The sequence below is a fragment of the Suncus etruscus genome, chromosome 2 (assembly GCF_024139225.1).
Source record: "Suncus etruscus isolate mSunEtr1 chromosome 2, mSunEtr1.pri.cur, whole genome shotgun sequence".
NCBI classification, from domain to species: Eukaryota; Metazoa; Chordata; class Mammalia; order Eulipotyphla; family Soricidae; genus Suncus; species Suncus etruscus.
In genome coordinates this window covers 46,691,708-46,711,276 of record NC_064849.1, presented here as the reverse complement: position 1 = coordinate 46,711,276, position 19,569 = coordinate 46,691,708, and the positions used below count along the sequence as shown (strand labels likewise).

Genomic DNA, 19,569 nt, shown 5'->3' with positions numbered 1-19,569 from the left:
AATTTTGTTAAAAGTTTTAGAAAAACTGAATTAGACTTATAAATTAGCAATGTAGTTTGTCAATTTAATGGAAAAATTAACAAAAATATAAGATTCTATATACACAGATATTTTTTTTTTTTTGGTTTTTGGGCCACACCCTGGGACGCTCAGGGGTTACTCCTGGCTATGCGCTCAGAAGTTGCTCCTGGCTTCTTGGGGGACCATATGGGACACCGGGGGATCGAACCGAGGTCCGTCCTAGGCTGGCGCAGGCAAGGCAGGCACCTTACCTCCAGCGCCACCGCCCGGCCCCTTACACAGATATTTCTATAAGTGTATTTGATTCATCATCTATATATTATAACTCAAATAGTGTACTGTAGATGGTGATTCTGTTTTTTGTAAGAATTAGACAGAATAATTAGGTATTACTTTTCACAAATGATGTGTATAAACATCTTGGTTTTCAATGTAATTGACTAGACTATTATTTCCACCATTACTAAATTTCAAAAATATTTAAAATATTGCACAAAAATTGTATTGGCAGAAATTATTTTTTCTTTTACCGTTGTTGGGCCACACCCCGTGACACTCAGGGGGTCCAACTGTGGTCTGTCCTAGGTCAGCCTGGTGCAAGTCAAACACGACTTACCTCTGTGCCATTGCTCCAGCTCCTAGAATTTATTTTAAAGTAACATGGATTAAGATAATTTTATTTGGGGCCGGCGAGGTGGCGCTAGAGGTAAGGTGTCTGCCTTGCAAGAGCTAGCCAAGGAAGGACCGCGGTTCGATCCCCCAGCATCCCATATGGTCCCCCCCAAGCCAGGGGCAATTTCTGAGTGCTTAGCCAGGAGTAACCCCTGAGCATCAAAAGGGTGTGGTCCAAAAAAACAACAAAAAAGATAATTTTATTTAAGTATTTCTAGTTTATCTTTGAAAATCTACCAAGTAGTATACATGGATTACTATAAGCAATAAAGTAAATCAATATGTAAGTATTGGTTAAATAAGTAAATCATTAAGTAAATAAATATGCAAAAATGAGACTAAGAAAAGCAGAGGGGGAGAATGAAACTAATAAAATGTTCCTTATTTTTTTTAACTAACATATCATTGCAACGATCTCCCCAATGTGATGTCACTTATTTATTTGAAATAAGAAAAGTGACTGTAAAAATACTAAAAGAATTGATATCCAGGTGGTTTGCTCACTTCTTTTGCTGCTAATTAATGGAGTCTGAATATGGAATTAAAATGTCACTAGAACAGGCTTGATATAACCCATAGCAGTGGTAGCTTTTGAGTTCACACCACAAATTCTGTGTCTTCCAGTGGCTTCACACATTGTTTTTGTTTCTCTTCTTGTTTTTGGCCACACAGGGAGGCACTTGGGGATTACTCCTAATTCTGTGTTCAGAAATTTCTTCTTGCTGGCTAGGGGGAACATATGAAATGCCAAGGTCTTCCTGGGTAGGCAGCATGCTAGGCAAACACCCTACCTTTGTGCTATCACTTAAGTCTGCAAGCTTCTCTTATTCTGTGAAGTTAGTCTTTTATATATTATAGAAAATAATTCTATGTTTGTCTAGAGTCCTATTGAGAACTTATTGGAATATGTCATATTAAGATATGAGATTCACTTAATTAAGAAAGGAAACACTGTCTAATGTTATTACACTGATTAGTACTAAATTTATTTGATTTATCATATATTTTAAACATTTGAGTGTTTCTCTTACAATTTTAATTAAAGCTTAATTAAGCTTAGAATCACATTTTTCTGAACCTCCAAACATTTAAACTATGATTTATTCTCTAATTTCATTTTTCTCCTCACCTTTTTTTTATTAATAGTCAATATATAACATTTAATGTACCAATTATATAAATATATGTTTACTTATAAATCACTTCCTCATCATTTATTCTACATTTTATTGATACTGTCAATTATATTACAGCCTAAAGATTGCCTATGTAATATGACATTCACTTCTTAACTTACTATTCTCTACTTCTATCAATATATTAAAAGAACATTACATTACCTAAATTACTTGAAGATTTAGTATACATTTTATTTTCTTTTTTATCTTTTATATATTCTTACTTCTTCAGATTCAGTGTCTACTTTTAATTTTAAAAATATTTTCTACAACTATAATAGTTTTTTCTCACAGTCTTACCTATACCATTATATTCATAAAATCTTGAGGATGGGGGTATAAAGTCAGTATTGTAGATATTCCTATTTTCATGGGAGTCACAGTTCTGCAATGATTACTTTCCCAATAATAAAACATGAAAACAACAACTTACACACACACACACACATAAACACACATCTTTGTTTTCTTCTAGTCCATCTACTATCTGAAAGAAAAAAGAACATACTAAAGCTTCTGCTATTGTATTAACGACTTTATTGGTGAAAATAATTGTCAAAAAATACCTGTTAATAAACTCTCCTTTTCTTTTTCTAATTCTTTATTTTTTATTTTTGATCTCCTATTTTCTTTATATGTTTTCACATTTTTAAGTCTTTTATTTATAATTTGTTTCAAATACTTAAAATAATGATATTTCAATGCTTTCACAGGATGAAATAAAAATATTGGGGCATATGATACAATACAAGAAGAGTGGATATTTTCAGAATAGAGAAATGTAGTTATCTTATGAACATGGTACAGAAAGATTTCAGGACTAAACATTAAAATTAGACCCAACATCTTGAAATTACGTTACCAAAATATTTGAACCTTTAGAAATTTATGAAACTGAGAATAATATACATTATTCATTAAATTCCCTGTAAGTTGGCTTTGATAATTTTGCTTCCTGTCATCCTGAAACAAATGTATTATGATCAGTTTTGTCAACTATAATGCATTTTCAATTAATAAATTTATTTAAAAAAATAAAATTAAATTAATTTTCTTTTTCAACTCAAAAAAATAAAATAAAACTCTCCTTCCATGTAGGACTTCCATGTATGTAGGTTTTCTATTGTGACTAATACTACCTCTGATTTCACAAAATAAGATTGTTTAAATGTCTTCCAATGAGCTGTTAAAAGCACATTAGAATCTGAAAAATTTAACCCATTTTCATGATTTGTTCAATGCCATAACTCTTTGAGAAGAATTTCAATGCTAAATTACAAAGTAAGAAATCTAAGAGTATATTTCACTCTCACTATTTTCACCACTAAAGTAACCTTCAAAAATTATTCAACTAGGGGCTGGAGCGATTGTGCAGTGCTAGCGAGTTGCCTTGTACACTGCTGACCCAGGATAGACCTCAGTTCAATCCTTGGTGTCCAATATGGTCCACCCAAGCCAGGAGCGATTTTTAAGATCATAGCCAGGAGTAGTCCCTGAGCATCACTTGGTGTGGCCTAAAAAAAATTATCTCAATATTGCATATTTTATCTCTTAGGCAACTTAAAAGGAATTTATTGTTCCTATATACATTGCTTAAATAGTAATCCAATATGCCTTGAGAGAGAACAAAATTGCCTACTATTTAAATTGATCTTCGGTGGAATATATAGTCCCCTAGTGTATCTTATTTAATATATTTTATTCATAGGTAGGTGTTTGAAGACCATATATTCCTATATATTTAATGTTTGCTTAACTATGCCAATAGAAGTTTTGTAATTTTAGTGCTTATATAACGTCTTTAGGCAGTTTTAATATATGCCTCATAGCTTTGGATACCTGAATACATCGTTCTTATTTTCTACATCAGACCCTTAGTCATTCTCTCAATGATGTCATTTTCCTTGTGCTATCTTTTTTGTTTGTCTCTTTTCCTTAGAATAAAGTACACCATAATTAATATTGCTTCTGAAACCCTTTATTATGTAATTCTGGGCTTCTTTCCAAGTACTTTTCTGAACTCTATTCAATTACTCTTACTCCTTTTTCCATTTTTTGGACTTGGAATTATACACATTTTATTTTAATTATGCTTGTTTACTTTATTGATCTACTTATTTTCTAGATATTTTTAGATGAAGACAATATTTAAAATCTCATGACTATACTTCCAAGACATAATCTTGTTACTGAGATATTACTAAGAACTTTATTGAACATTTTTACTTGATTTATCCATTAGTAGATGAATGAAACATGACATTTGAATGCTTTAATTTTATTTTTCATTTATTGTTTTTCTTTAATCTTTGTGTTCTTTTTTTAGAACAAGGTTCATGATCAATTAATTGTTATAGACTTATTAAACAGAGTCTGAAGATATGTTGTATCCTATCCATCTAGAAAGTTTTGCATTATAATTCCCCTATCAATAAGCAATCAGTGGAGTATTTCAGATATCAAAAAAAATATTTTTTTTGAGCAGGTTGTTCATTGTCTGAAAAGGTTAATTGACCTTTCACTTTTGGTATTTTTTTTCACTGTTACAAAGTTTTTCTTCATTGAGTTGCCTCTCCTAAAATTAATTCTATGCACATTTAACTGGCCATAATCCAATATCTGAGCCAGTCACACAGATAGGTATCATGCAGGGGTCTCAAACTTGCGGCCCATGGGCCGTTTGCGGCCCTCCGTACAACATTTTGTGGCCCTGCCCTGGAGGAATATTTTTTTGTTTTGTTTTTTTTCAGTTGTTTGGGTCACACACCCCCAATGTTCAAGGCTTACTACTGACTTTGCCTCCTGCGGCCCACAGGTAAATTGAGTTTGAGATAGAGGGTCTCATGTAAGGCTGTATGCTGAAGAGTTAGCATTTAGAGATGAGAGTACTCCCGAGAATCTTATCATTGATTCTCACTTCTCCTGATAGTTCATCTCCTTGACTAGTTAATATAGTGCCAGTAAAGACATGTCAGCAATCATTCTATGTTTAACTAGTACGATAGCACCAGAAAGATATGTCTAATGGTGGGGACTAAGCACCATTCTTAGGTTCAGGTAATAAAGAACAGCTGACAATTTGAGATACAAATCAAGGGTACAATATAGTCAGTACCAAGTTACATGATTATTAAGAACTGATGGCAAGTTATATCTATAATGCTTTCTAACCACTGAGATATAAAAGCTTATTTCAAATCCCCTTTCTTAAGCCATATAGCTTTGACAATATCCTAAAAGTATGCATCAAAAATATGAGCAAGAGTGACAGAATTTGACAATATATTATTCATAGCAGATCTGAAAAGTCATATTAATATAACTGTTCTGAGAGAGAGTCATCAATCTTTTGTTGAACACTTTACTTTCTGTAACAAGTTACTGTTACTGAAACTTGCACACTTTTAACTGAATATATTTCCTTTCCAGTGAAACAAAAATAAAATTAAAAATAAAAATGTGTTAGTAATATGTTAATTCCAAATAAGAACCTGCTGTTTCTACTAATTCTTCCACAGAAATGTAGGCTTTAAGAAGTAATGAGATAATTTTATTTTAAAGTTGTCATCTTAAACTGCAATAATGTTCATAAGCATTCACAATTAAATATTCCAAAACAGTTTATCAAATATCCACATAGCCTACCCAGACATTTTTAATCTTCCCTACTGATGCTCTATAAGATAATTTTCAAAAGATTCTTTGACATTTTTCTTAAACAAGTGAAAATATACAGTAACTGCTACTTCCTACATTTACATAGAGCCACAGTATAATTTGACATAGTACTAAACTATGTCAATAGTATTGAGACAGTACAATATACAGAAAGATGAGGGGAAAGCTTGACTTCTATGCACTTCAGCAGAGGACAACATACTTTCATTTCCAGAAGTAAGTAATTAAGGAGTGTGTGTGTGTGTGTGTGTGTGTGTGTGTGTGTGTGTGTGTGCGCGCGCGCGCGCGTGCGTGCTTCCTGCCAGAGTGCTGCGGTAATTCTATAAGGTTTGATTTATAAATGAAGGGGTGAAAAAGTGTTTTGTTTGTTTGTTTGATTTTGTTTGATTATCTGATAGTGTTTGGGACATACTTCTGACACTAAGAGATCATTTCTAGAGGACTCAGGGGACCATCTATAGTGCCAGAATCAAACGTATATTTGGTCTATGAAAGGAAATTGCTTTATCTTACTATGGTGTATTTCCAGTTTGGGATAAAAACAAACATGGAAAAGAAAATGTCAGAACAACTTTTCTTCTAATTCTATTTTTCTCAAAGTATTTTCCTTCAATTAATCAAAATGATGAAGTTAATGAGGATGAAGAAATACCCCAAATAAGACAACTGAGCACAAGGAATGAAAGTGGAGAAAAGAAAAAAAAAAACAACTGAAAATAATTCCCAGGGACTGGAGGAAATTTAAGAATATTGGAATCCACCAATGTTCCATTAGTTATTTTTGTTTTTATTGTCATCACTTCCCTTCATCTTCATCTTCTTTAACTTTTATACTTATTCCCTCAATCAAGGTCCTCCAATCCACATTCTCCTCTTCTCCTTCTTACAATTTTATATCATCCAAGTCAGGAACGAAGAAGTACTGTAATGAATTTCAGCAAATATCTTTTATGATTCATGAGATTTGAACCTGTGAATGATCAATAAAAGAAGTTTAAAAAAAGATATATTGTTTCCCCTATTGTCTCTCCTTTTGGCTTTATTCCATATTTGACTTGAACATTTGATCAAATCTTTTCAAGATTTTCATTTTTATCTCAAGGAACTTAAAAGATAAATCACCACACTCTTTCTGGTAAAATTCTTTGAAAATATATGTATATTCAAATATAGGTTTAAGCAAAACAAAAATCTTTTCTCTAAATTGGCTCACATCACAACTACTTGGGTCACATCACAACTTGTCAAAAAAAATGAAGCAACTCATTCTCCATCCCAAACAATATATAGATTGTGGTGATAAATTGCAATTTTTTTTGGAAATATCATTAGTATGAAGAAAGAGAGAAAATGCAGTGGGTAAGATGCTTGCCTGTAGCTGACAAGCTGACCAACTTAGGTTCAATTTCCAGCAGGACCTAATGTCTTTTGATCACTATCTGGAGTGATCTCTGAGCACAGTAGGTATGTTCTACTCAAAGATGATTAAAGATTTCTTACAATTATTATATACTTTCAAAATATCCTTATGACTTGTTCATTAAATATATTTAGCTTTATGTATAATCAATATGTTAAGTTGCTCTTGTTGAATGCTTCTCCATTAATTCAGAGTTCAAAGCCTTCTCTGACTTGCAGGCAGCAGGAAATCTTGCTTTTTCATCTGAGATTTGAGTGATGCATGACATTTGGAATCTATCCTTGGTGAAAAGCCCAGATGCATATTCCTGGAGAAGAAGCAAGCTTGGAGAAGTGGTTGAAGTCTCTGCCACTTTTCTAATTCACTTTGGAAAATTAGATGGCATGCTCTTCTTGATAAGATGTTGCTTTTTTATTCTTTTCTTTTCCTTCTAGTTTAGTCAATTAGCAAGATATATAAACAAAACTAAAAATAAATTCAATAGATGTAAATTATGTGGTTATTAAACATATTGCACTATTAGAGCCAAGAGAATCAATATAAATCAGTGACCATAAAATAAAAAAATGAAAGTTCTAGATATGTTTCCCATGTAGTCTTAACTTGGAAACTGAAGCACTGTTACTTTTATATGCAGTATCTTCAATGCATACTTTATGTCAGAAACAGGAGCTATAAGAGTTGAAATATACAAACCATTGAATTAGTTAAGATCAAAATCTTTGTTACCAGTTGTTTGTAAGAATATTGGCTTAATATTTTTTCTAGCTTTCATTGGAAAGTTTTCTAATTTCTATTTGTTTCTCTATATATAATTATGAATATTTGACAATATATCCTAGGGTTTTTGTGAAGATTAACTGAGTACAAATAGTCTAAGGCTAGAATGTCTCTTTTAGGTATAAAAGGTCTCTTTTAGGTATAAAAGTTTTATAATTATTGAAAATAAAGTATTTTGCCAGGGAGAGCGATCAATGATCTAGAACAAAGTATTTTAGGGGAAAGGCTTATGCTTGCTCTTTTTTTATGTTTAATAAAATTTATTTATTTAAGCACCATGGTTACAGAACTGTACATAGTGGATTTTAGTTGTAGAATGTACACCACCTTTCACCAGTGCAATTTTCCCATCACCAATGTCCATATCTTTCCCATTCCATCAACCCTCTCCTGTTTCGGGGCAGGCATTCTGCCCCTCTCTCTCTCTCTCTATAGCTCTCTCTCGCTCTCTCTCTCTCTATATATATATATGTATATTATATATATATATATATATATATATATATCTCCCTTTTAGATTCTCTCTTTCTCCTTTTTGACACTATATTTTCTACTGCTGTTGATGAAGTGGTACAATGCATGTAACTTCATCCCTTTGCAGCACACTGTTCTTGTCCAGAATGACCAGACCCATCTAACATTGTTTCAGTAGGCACTTCTCTACTCTAAATGCACTCATTGATCTTTGTGGCAAGCTTCCTAACGTGGATTGGTGTTTCTGACCCCCATCTCTGTTGTTTATAGATATTATTTATTACCATACTAACTTTTATTTTCCTTATATTTCACAGAAGAGTAAAATTATTCTATGGTTATACCTCTCCTGACATATATCATTCCGTATAATATTTTCCATGTCCAACAATATATAAGTAAGGTTCATGACTTCATTTTTCCTAACAATTTCAGTCTTCCAGTGTGTATAAATGTATCACAGTTTCTTAAGCCACTTGTCTGGTCTTGGACACCTGGGTTGTTTTCAGATTTTGGCTAATGTAAATAGTGCTGTGATGTTCTTCGGAGTACAGATGACACTTTAGTATTGTCTTTTTTGTGTTCCTAGTATATAACTCTAGTAGTGCTATTGCTGGATCATATAGGAGCTCAGTTTTGAGTTTTTTTGAGTATTATCCATATTGTTTTCCAGAAAGGCTGGACTAGATGGCATTCTCACCAGCAGTGAATGAGAGACTTTCTCCCTTCATCCACCTGCAATTCTTGTGTGTGTGTGTGTGTGTGTGTGTGTGATTTATGACATTCACGGTGGTGTGAGATGATATCTCACAGTTGTTTTGATTTGCATCTCTCTCTTGATTAGTAAACTGGAACATTTTCTCATGTACCTTTTGGCCTTATGTATTCTTTGGAAAATATGTTTGTTCATGTCTTCTCCATATTTTTGGATGGGGTTAGAGTTTTTTTCTTGTTATGTAAGAAGCTTGTACATTATAGATACTTACTCCTTAGATGGGTGTTGGGTGAATAGTTTCTCATTTTGTGAGTAGCCTTTGTATCATTGAAACAAAAAGTATCTTCAAAGAGGAAACACTTCCACTGCCCATGCAAGTGGAAGCAAAGATAAAAGAATGAGATTACATTAAATTGAGAAGATCTGCTCATTTTTAAAGGTTGAGTTTAATTACTTTCATTATATACATTCCAATCCCCATCACTCTTAGGGTAACAATGATTCTAATAACACCCAGAATAATAGAAACACCTTACTAGGATATATCATTAAACTATTTAGTTCATGCAGCCAAACTAAATATTGCCTGTAGTGACTTGAAAGCTTCTGAGAACTATTTATAAATTTTCCTTCCAGACATACTCAAGAAAATTGTCCCAGAACTGCCACCACCTTTATCTGTTAACAACAGACTAAGCTTATAGTTACATATAGAAAAAATTTTCAAACTAGTAAATACACCCCTGTGATAAATGATTTCAAATGGAAGTAAAATGCTTTTGAAGAATCAAAATTGAGAGTTTATTTAGAGTATTCACAGAAAGTTTGAAGGCTTTACAACATATACAGATTTAGTATTTGGACTTGTCTTATTACTGAGGTGAAACCATCTGAAATTATACTAAAAAAATTTCAAAGCCTGAACCTGTGATCTAGATTGAGAACAATTATTCACCTATTTATTAACTGTTAGTTTACTTCTATCTATATTTTATCTCAACAGATTGCTTCTGGGTAGGCAAACACTACTTAAATATTTAAAAATGTTTAAAGCAAAATTCTATGAATTTTTAATGAGATAATGTCTTCCTATATTACCCATACAATTTCCTTCATTGGTACTTTTTTTTAGCTTTTCCAACCATTTTTAAAATCTAAATATGTATTCTTTATAAAATTTTCTTCTGATTCATTCAATTCATTTTATTTCTACTCATTATCAAATATTCTATGTATAGTTATAAACATTCTAGGTGTTCTGAATGAAATATATTTATATTCACATTAAAACACACTATTAATTAAGAAAATAGAAATAAGGCAATATGAAAAGTTAATGTGAAATACTTGGTAATGAGGTGAAATAATAGAGATCACCTTAGTCGTGTTTTAGTATTATCTATCCATAATATTGAGATTACACAATATTGTTTAAAACATAAAATAATCTATTGTATAATGATGATATATGTATAATAGAAGATATTATAAGAAAGATATACAGACACTCCTCTGTACAGGTTACCTTTTATGTTTTTTCGGTTGTTATTTTGCGATCACACCAGCAGGTCTCACTACGTACTCCTGGTTCTGTTCTCTGAAATCACTCCTGATGTAATTGGGTACACCGTATGTTGTGCCAAGGATTGAATCTGAGTTAGCCTTGTGAAAAGTAAAAGCCCAAGCCCACTATGCTATTGCTTTAATTCCCAGAGTGTATATTCTGTTGATTTCAACATTGAAAGTATATCTTGGCTCAAACAGTTAATTAGAAACCAAATTTGTAGCTTTATCTATTAGATTATATTTGTTTTATTTTTATTGTGTTTATTATTTGTATAATTGGTCTCTTTATTCAATTTTGGATCATTGAGTCCATTAAAGAGAAATGTGTTTATAACTCAGTTTTATGAAGATCACATTTTTATAAATAATAAAACATTCTAATGTTATAAACCTCACTTGTGTTAGAAATGATAAAAATCACAATCTGCCAGTATAAAAATCAATAAATAAAAGACATAATTGCAACGGCCTACTGAAAGTGCTACTCAATTTGCTAAGCCTACTGTGTAAACTAGATTGTGAATGTCCATAATTGTTTAATAAATGTTTTATTTGGTCATAATGGAGCACTTACTCTTTATTATTAATATATTTCTTGCTCTACGATTTGAATAAATTTGTCAAGATCTGTCAACAGTTTTCTTCTTTTAATGTTGAGTTTGGAGTGAATCCAATTACCTTTATTCATGAGTGTTGCTTTACAGACATTTTATTCCTAGCAAGTACAACACTGAGCTGACAAACTTGCCTTTACACTTTGCCAGTATTGAAACTGTTACAAAGGGATTATGAGATTTATCCAGGGCCAGAGTGCTAGTCATTGACTAGTTGGCTGAAAATTATGTTGCAGATGCCTGAATCTTAACCCAATTGGCTGTGTAACATCCCTTGAGAATATTGGTGCTAAAAGATTCAGGCTGTTTCAATTTACTCTTTTAATTAAAACATAGAACTGGAGAAGAAGCAAATAAAAAAGATGAGAGCAGGGCTTAAAATATCCTTAAACACTCCCTCAGATTCTTTATCATTCTTCAGAAAGGATCCACCAACATATCTCTGACCAACTGCCACTTTCTCTCTATCCTTATGCAATACATCATATTTGCAATCTCAAAAAACTGCTTAACATTGAATTTCTTCAATATAGAATCATTAGAAGAAACATATAATTTCAAGCACTTATATTTAGAAAATGAAGTGCATTATGTTATTTAAATACATTTATAGTTAGAGTTTTAGATTAAAGGACCCATCAACAACTTATTGTTCAGAAATCATAAACTATGGACTTTTAAGTTATAATAAAATAATAAAGCTTGTCATAAGTGAACTTAAAAACTATTAAGTTTTTAATAATTAAACTTAAAAACTATTTTAAGTTTTTTAACTTTAAAAACTTAAAAAAACAACTATTGGTGTGCTTCAGTAATGAAGGTAGTACTAAACAAGCAGTGTAGTCTAAATAATTTAAACTATAAGTCAGTTATCCCAAATAATGTATTGCATATTAAAGTTATTGGAACAAAATTTGGATATTTTTTATTTTCCATTAGATAATCAATACGAGTAGACACTGTGCTAAGATTTATAAAATAACAGTAAAGACTATTTTCTCTACCTATTAGTATCAGGAAATAGACTATTCAGGACACTACTAATTTTATATTTAACAAATTGAGAAAAAATTTTACCATGTATAATTAAGAGCCAAATGTTAGCCTGAGCACTGATTGTAAGGCAAGGCAATAAACCTGGTTTCAATCAATGGCATTCCATATGGTCCCTAGAGCACCATCTAGGGATCATATTAGTTCCAGAGTCATCACTGGGTGTGGCCCAAAAGCAAATAAATACTTCTTGTGCCATTTAATGAACCTTGTGACATACAGATACACTACTTTTAGTATATTTAAATACTCGAAAATTAAAAAATATTATAGATAAAATTGGTAATGATCAGTTATAAATAAAATTTTAATTAAGTGAAAAGTCATATTAATATTATCTGGAAAACTTACATGTTTCTGGTTAAATGTTTAAATAAATATGAATATAGATATGATTTGATCCTATAATCAACACAAATGTAAAAAGATAACAAACTTTATATAAGAAAATGGTGGAGCCGGAGCAATAGCACAACAGTATGATGTTTGCCTTGCACACGAGTGACCCAGGTCGAACCTGGGTTCAATTCCTGATACCCCATATGGTTCCCTGAGCCAGAAGCAATTTCTGAGTGCATAGCTAAGAGTAACCCCCTGAGTGTCACTGAGTGTGGCCCCCAAACAATAACAAACAAACAAAAATGCCCCAAAAGAGAAAATGGTTTATGCATTTTACTTGGCTAACGAGACAGTGGCTTGAATAGCAATTAGTGAAATATGACAAAACATAAAATTCTAAGGCCTCGCTCAAATTGTTATATTGTCCAAAATATTTTCCAAGCTATATTTTATCCCTTTTAAATATCTTCAAGGTAAAGAAATGCTAAGTACTGGATTTGGGAATCCTAATGATATAGAATGTTGAAATACGAGACCAGAAGTACAGAAAAGAAAAGAAAATACCTTCTATAAAAATGTAGTAATATAAAAAAACACATTCATAAACTAGAGGGCCACTTTGAAAGAAATCACAATAGAGTTTTATGTAATACAGATAGATAAATGGAGGACTGGGATTGCTAACCATGTGTTTTATTTTACTGTGTATGTTAATGTCCCAAAGAAATGCACATAACTATAAAAGTACACATATGCTCCAGTAGTGAAAGCCTCTAGACAGGCTTTCTACTTTCCTCATTCAGTCACATTTTGTTATGATAGTTCTCAGTGTAATTATTTCTGTGACTGCACCCAACAATCTCTGTGGTGAGCTTCATGTCCGAAGATGGACTCTCCAGTCCTCCTCTATTTTGTCTCTTAGAATCATTTCAAAAATGTTTTTCATTTTTCTCAAAACCCATAGATGAGTGAGATCATTCTGTGTATATCTCTCTCCCTCTGACATATTTTACTCATCATAATAGATTTCATATATATCCATGTATAAGAAAATTTCATGACTTTATCTCTCCTGAAGGCTGCATAATATTCTATTGTATGTACACACCATAGTTTCTTTAGCTATTCATCTATAGAGGGGCATCTAGGCTGTTTCCAGAGTCTGGCTATTGTAAACAATGCTGCAATGAATATATGTGTGATGAAGGATTTTTGTATTGTATTGAGGTCCTAGGATATATCCCTAGGAGTGGTATAGCTGAATCGTATGGGAGCTCAACTTCCAGCTTTTTGAGAAATCTCCATATCACTTTCCACAAGGTGGACTAGACAGAATTCCGATCAGCAGTGAATAAGAACTCCTTTCTCTCCACATTCCACCAGCACTGCTTCTTCTCATTCTTTGTGATGTGCACCAATCTCTGTGGCGTGAGATGGTACTTCATAGTTGTTTTGATTTGCATCTCCAAGATGATTAGTGATATAGAGCATTTTTCATGTGCCTTTTAGCCATTTGTATTTCTTTATTTTTAAAAGAACAACATGTAGGTGGAACGCTCCATGACATGGAGACTAAAGGCAACTTTAAGGAGGAAACAGTACTCTTCAAACAAGTGAAAGCAGAAATAAGTAAATGGGACTATATTAAGCTGAGGAGCTTCTGCACTTCAAAGGAAATAGTTCCCAGGATACAAGAGACACCCACTGACTGAGTGGTAGAAACTATTCACCCAATACCCATCAGATAAGGGGTTAATATCCAAAATATACAAGGCACTGACAGAACTTTACAAGAAAAAATCATCTAACTCCATCAGAGGAGAAGAAATAAATGGACACTTTGACAAAAAAATAAATTAAATTTTATATTATCTTGTTTTCCATCAAACAACAATCTTTCAAGAATAAATGAGAATAAAAATTGCAAAGCTTCAGTGAAATTATATAACAAAATATATACACAGTAACATGTCATTTAATATATTAGATAAATGCAAATAAAACATACTGTCATATGACATTTATACATATATGACCGTTTTGTATGATATGAATTCAATAAATTTTTGTGCTTGTTTTAAAATATATCTTTTAGGGGGGCATACCCAGTGACTCTCAGGGGTTACTCCTGGCTTTGCACTCAGAAATCACTCCTGGTTTGGGGACCTTATGGGATTGAACTGTGGTCCTAGATCAGATGCATGCAAGGCAAATGTCCTACCACTGTGCCATCACTCTGGTCCCACCTCTTTTTATTAATTTATATTATAAATAATAATTATATTACTAATTCCATACAGACTTCCTAAACTTCATCACTTTCAATTTCCCCAATACTTTCTTTTATCCAGCTGCCTGGAACTATTTGTGGATCTCAAACACCTGAGACATGTCTCTTAGCTCAATTATATAAAGAGTTTAGAAAATAAAAGGGAGGAAAAACCTCCTATGAGAAGCATCTGGCAAAGAGGTGACTCCTTTGTCTGTAAATGTGGGAGGGGTCTGCTCCTGCTGTGAGATTTGCAACTGGGAGAGACTGAGGGGACCTGTTGGCTTTGTGTGTTTTTCTTCTCTTTTGTCACCTGAAGCTCTCCTGAGAGGGCAAAGAAGGGCCCAGAAAATACTGTATTCTAGAGAGTTGCCCAGGCCAAAAGGCCAAAAAAGACTAAGTGAGTGAAACTGACTATCTGAAGTGCCTGGCAAAGAGGTGACTCATTTGTCTGTGAATGTGGGAGAGATCTGCCCCTGGTGTAAGATTTGCAACTGGTAGAGACAGAGGGGAGCAAATTGGCTTTGCATGTTTCTCTTTTCTTCTGCCTACTGAAACTACATTGAGAACTATCATAACAATGTGAATGAATGAGGGGAGTAGAAAGACTGTCTAAAGTACAGGCGGGTGGGGAGGAGATTTGGGACTGGTGAAGGGTGGGTGTTCATTATATGACCAAAACCCGACTACAATCATATGTGTATTCAAGGTGTTAAATAAAGTTATTAATAAAAGGGGCCGGGCGGTGACGTTAGAGGTAAGGTGCCTGCCTTGCCTGCGCTAGCCAAGGAAGGACCGCGGTTCGATCCCCCGGCGTCCCATATGGTCCCCCAAGCCATGAGCAACTTCTGAGCGCATAGCCAGGAGTAACCCCTGAGCATTACCGGGTGTGGCCCAAAAAGCAAAAAAAAAACCAAAAACGTTATTAATAAAAAAAGAAAAAAGGAGAAGACTACATAGTAAAAATTAAGAAACAAGAAAACACATTTAAAGAAAATTATCTTATTTGCAGTAATATGATACAAGGCAAGCAGAATTATCCTATTTAGATTAATAAATGATTTCTCTATATATAGTTTCTACTTTGATGAATCAGAATCTTCTAAATTAATATGATTTTGTTATATACTTCATTGAAAAGTTTATATCTACCATTAAGTATGATTCATTTTTACATAAAACTTATTATATATTCTTTCCTTCCATATGCTTTGTTTTCAAATGTAATTTATTTATCACAATTGTGTACTATTTACATGACAAAAACTTATCTAATATCATTAAATTAAAAAAATTAAGTTTTCTTTTTGATGTGAGTTTAAGTCTTGAGTTCATGTATGTGGTACTTTATTTAAATTACCCTTTAGAAACATTCTACTTCATACATAGAGACTGCAGAACATATGTTTAGATTAAAATATATAAACATTAAAAATATAGAAATTTATTTGTATTAATTTTTATTCACAGAGTAAAGAGAATATTTGCTGAGCTAATATGTGAATTGAATATGAAAATACAGAATAATTCAGATAAATGAATATGTATGATAATGTGCTAAAAGAATAAATAGTAAGATTTCATTATGTATTAAGATATACATTTATACAACATTAAATCTAAATATAAGTTAAAGGTCTTTGAAACTAAAGATAGAGATATTCCCCAATAAATTAATTTTCTAGAAATTATTTGTATAGAAGAATAGAAGAATACCTTTAAAAAGGTTTTGGAAACAGTTTCTAAATGCTATAATGATATTTTATTACACAAATTAATAGATGAAATTATGGATACTATATTATCATACCTTTGAAATTATTTTAACCATATATTTTATTTAAATGTTGATTTTGAAATCAATTCTACCACATTTTAATTTCTATTTAATCTTTATAATACTAGCCTGTAAAATGTAGTCCATTTATTTGAGGAGATAAGGAATACTCATTTGTAAAACTAATGAAAATTTTGACATATTTCCATTTAAATGTTTATTTACTTCTAATTCTCTGTGCATTATGGATATCTGTGGACTTTATTTTTGCCTTATTCCAGACCTTATGAAAGTTCATATGTTACAGTGGATTCCAGTGGTAACTTCATACATTGTAATTCTCACAGTTTCACAATTAATGTAGTCCTTGACATGCTGCAGATGAGGAAATCAACAGAGGTGACATAATTTTTACTTCCAATTAAGACAGTGCATCTATATAAGAAAATATAATAGACATTACATCCTAAATTTGAAGAGACTCTGAAAAAAATTTCTTCTATCATTTTGTGCAATTGTCACATTGAAAATCAGCTAATATTCATGTCATACATTCCAGGAATACTCCAAACTGGCAAGCAGTGCTGAAGTTGCTTGCTGATAATGGAGACAATTACCGGACACTTCACTGGTGGAATTTTTACTAAACAGATTCCCCAGGCAGCTTTAAAGGAATTGAAAATCTGGTGGTCACTGAGCCCAGCATTGATTATCAACCTCTTACAAAGGCATTTTCTGTTAATCTGCCAACAATTGCTCTTTACAAATCACACTCTCATTGGTTTTATGTGGATTTTGTCATGCTATGCAACACAGTGAGTCTCCTAACGTTGGCTGCTGACTCAGGAACTTCTTCTGCATCTTATGGGACTATATCTCATGAACACTAATAGGACACCATGCCTGACTCCTACCTTGAATTATATCTGAAGAAATTGAAAAAGTTGCCTCTTAAAAATGTGAGGCCACAGAGATAATTTCAAAATAAACAGACTTTTCCAGGTCATATGTTCACTGCTATTTAACCTGAATTTATAGTGTGGACTAAAAATACACTGGAATATACATCTGTTCTTGCTCCAACCAAAGCGTGGTCAGACTCAGTATGTCACTGAGGGCTGGTTTTGTAATTCAAGCCACTAAATGTTTAGGAACAGCCACAAAATGGAAATTACTCTTTCACCAACAGTTAAACAGAAACTAAGTTTAGGCTTATAAAAATATATATATATTCCTTAAAAATCTCTAATACATTTTTGCAACTCTGTACTATATGAAAAAACTTTAAAAATATACATGGTTTTCTACTGTGTAGAAAGCCTGTCTAGAGTACAGGCAGGTGTGGGGTGGGGAGAAAGGACACTTGGTATATTGGTCATGGGAATGTTGCACTGGTGAAGGATTATATATATTTATAATTTCAATATAATTTTAATTATATATACTGACTGTTGCACTAGTGAAGAATTATATATATATTATATATTTTATATATAAATATAAATATATTTATATTTTATAAATATATATTTATAAATAGATTTATATTTTATATACAAATATAAATATATATCTTATATATATTTATTTATAAAATCCTTCACCAGTGTAACAGTCAATGTATATATATAATTTAAAAATTATATAAAATTACATATATAAATATATATAATTAAAACATATAAAAAAGAAAAGATAAGGCCTCCCAATTCTTACCACAGGCTGTGTTTTTTACACTGACTGTATAGAAAGAGAAGGTACGGTAAATGTGCCCCATATACACCTCAACACAGGCCCTTTGCCTGGTCTGTATTGTGAATTGGGGGACAAAATAAATATACACGGTGATGATTTTTTTTAAATTCACTAAATTTATGAGAAGGAAGTTTCTTATTTATCTAGGCATGTTCAATGTTTGCTTCAGTGACTTTCATATTAAATACACAGATAAAGTGATAGGAGAAAATACAAAACATAACATTTAATGAGTATTTATTTTGTTCCACACTAAAACCATTTATTGATTTACCACTTAAATTGTTTGCAATAGCTGATGTGGCAAATATTACTATTTTATTTTGCTTTTCACCAAATGAACTGAGATTTAAAAATGAGTAGGTGAATAAACTAATTTAAAGCATACAACTGAGAAATACTTAGCCCAAAATTTTAAATTAGAGAACTTTTAACTAATTATGCAATTACCTTTTTGTCTAGAAGTGAAAAGAAGATAATTAAAAAGGTGAATACTTTTGCTTTAGAATGTGAGAGTTAATATTACATATCTCATAAATATATTTTCTCTAGCAGTGAAGTTTGGATTATTTGACTTTAAGTTATTTATTTAGCAATACTTAAATTTTTATTGTTTTTTATATAATCTATCTATGTATTATATGGTAGAGAAACAACTTTTTGTCTTTTTCCTGTGCTAAGCATTGACTTTCTTTTAATCAAGATGGTCTGTTTGGGCCACACCTGCTTGTTCAGGGCTTATTCATGGTTCTATGCTAAGGAACAACACTTGAGAAAACTTGAGATATCAGGAATCAAATCCAGGTCAGTCATATGCAAAACAGGACATTAACGGTTTTTACAATCTCCTCATCGCCTCTAGACTTTTCTTTTTAAGAATATTTATATTAAGAAATAGAGTTCTGACACGGGCGCCTAGCCCGCCACATCCTGCAAAGACCCCATACGCCGGCCCGAGAGGCCTGCGCGGGTCCTTGCCCTTTCACACGGGCGCCTAGCCCGCCACATCCCCCGGAGACCCCAGACGCCGGCCCGGGAGGCCTGCGCGGGTCCCTGCTCCTTTACAAGGGCGCCTAGCCCGCCACATCCCGCGGAGACTCCAGACGCCGGCCGGGGAGGCCTGCGCGGGTCCCTGCTCCTTTACACGGGCGCCTAGCCCGCCACATCCCCCGGAGACCCCAGACGCCAGCCCGGGAGGCCTGGGTGAGTCCCTCCTGCCTCACGCGGGAGCCTAGCCCAGCACATCCCCCGGAGACCC

General features: G+C 32.8%; 1 non-coding gene across 1 annotated transcript; it reads left to right on the top strand.

Annotated features, from left to right (window-relative positions):
- Positions 1-18,255: 18,255 nt before the first annotated feature.
- Positions 18,256-18,388, top strand: LOC126002611 (small nucleolar RNA SNORA51). The gene has a single exon (XR_007493294.1). It is a non-coding gene; the product is annotated as a small nucleolar RNA SNORA51 (small nucleolar RNA).
- Positions 18,389-19,569: the final 1,181 nt, after the last annotated feature.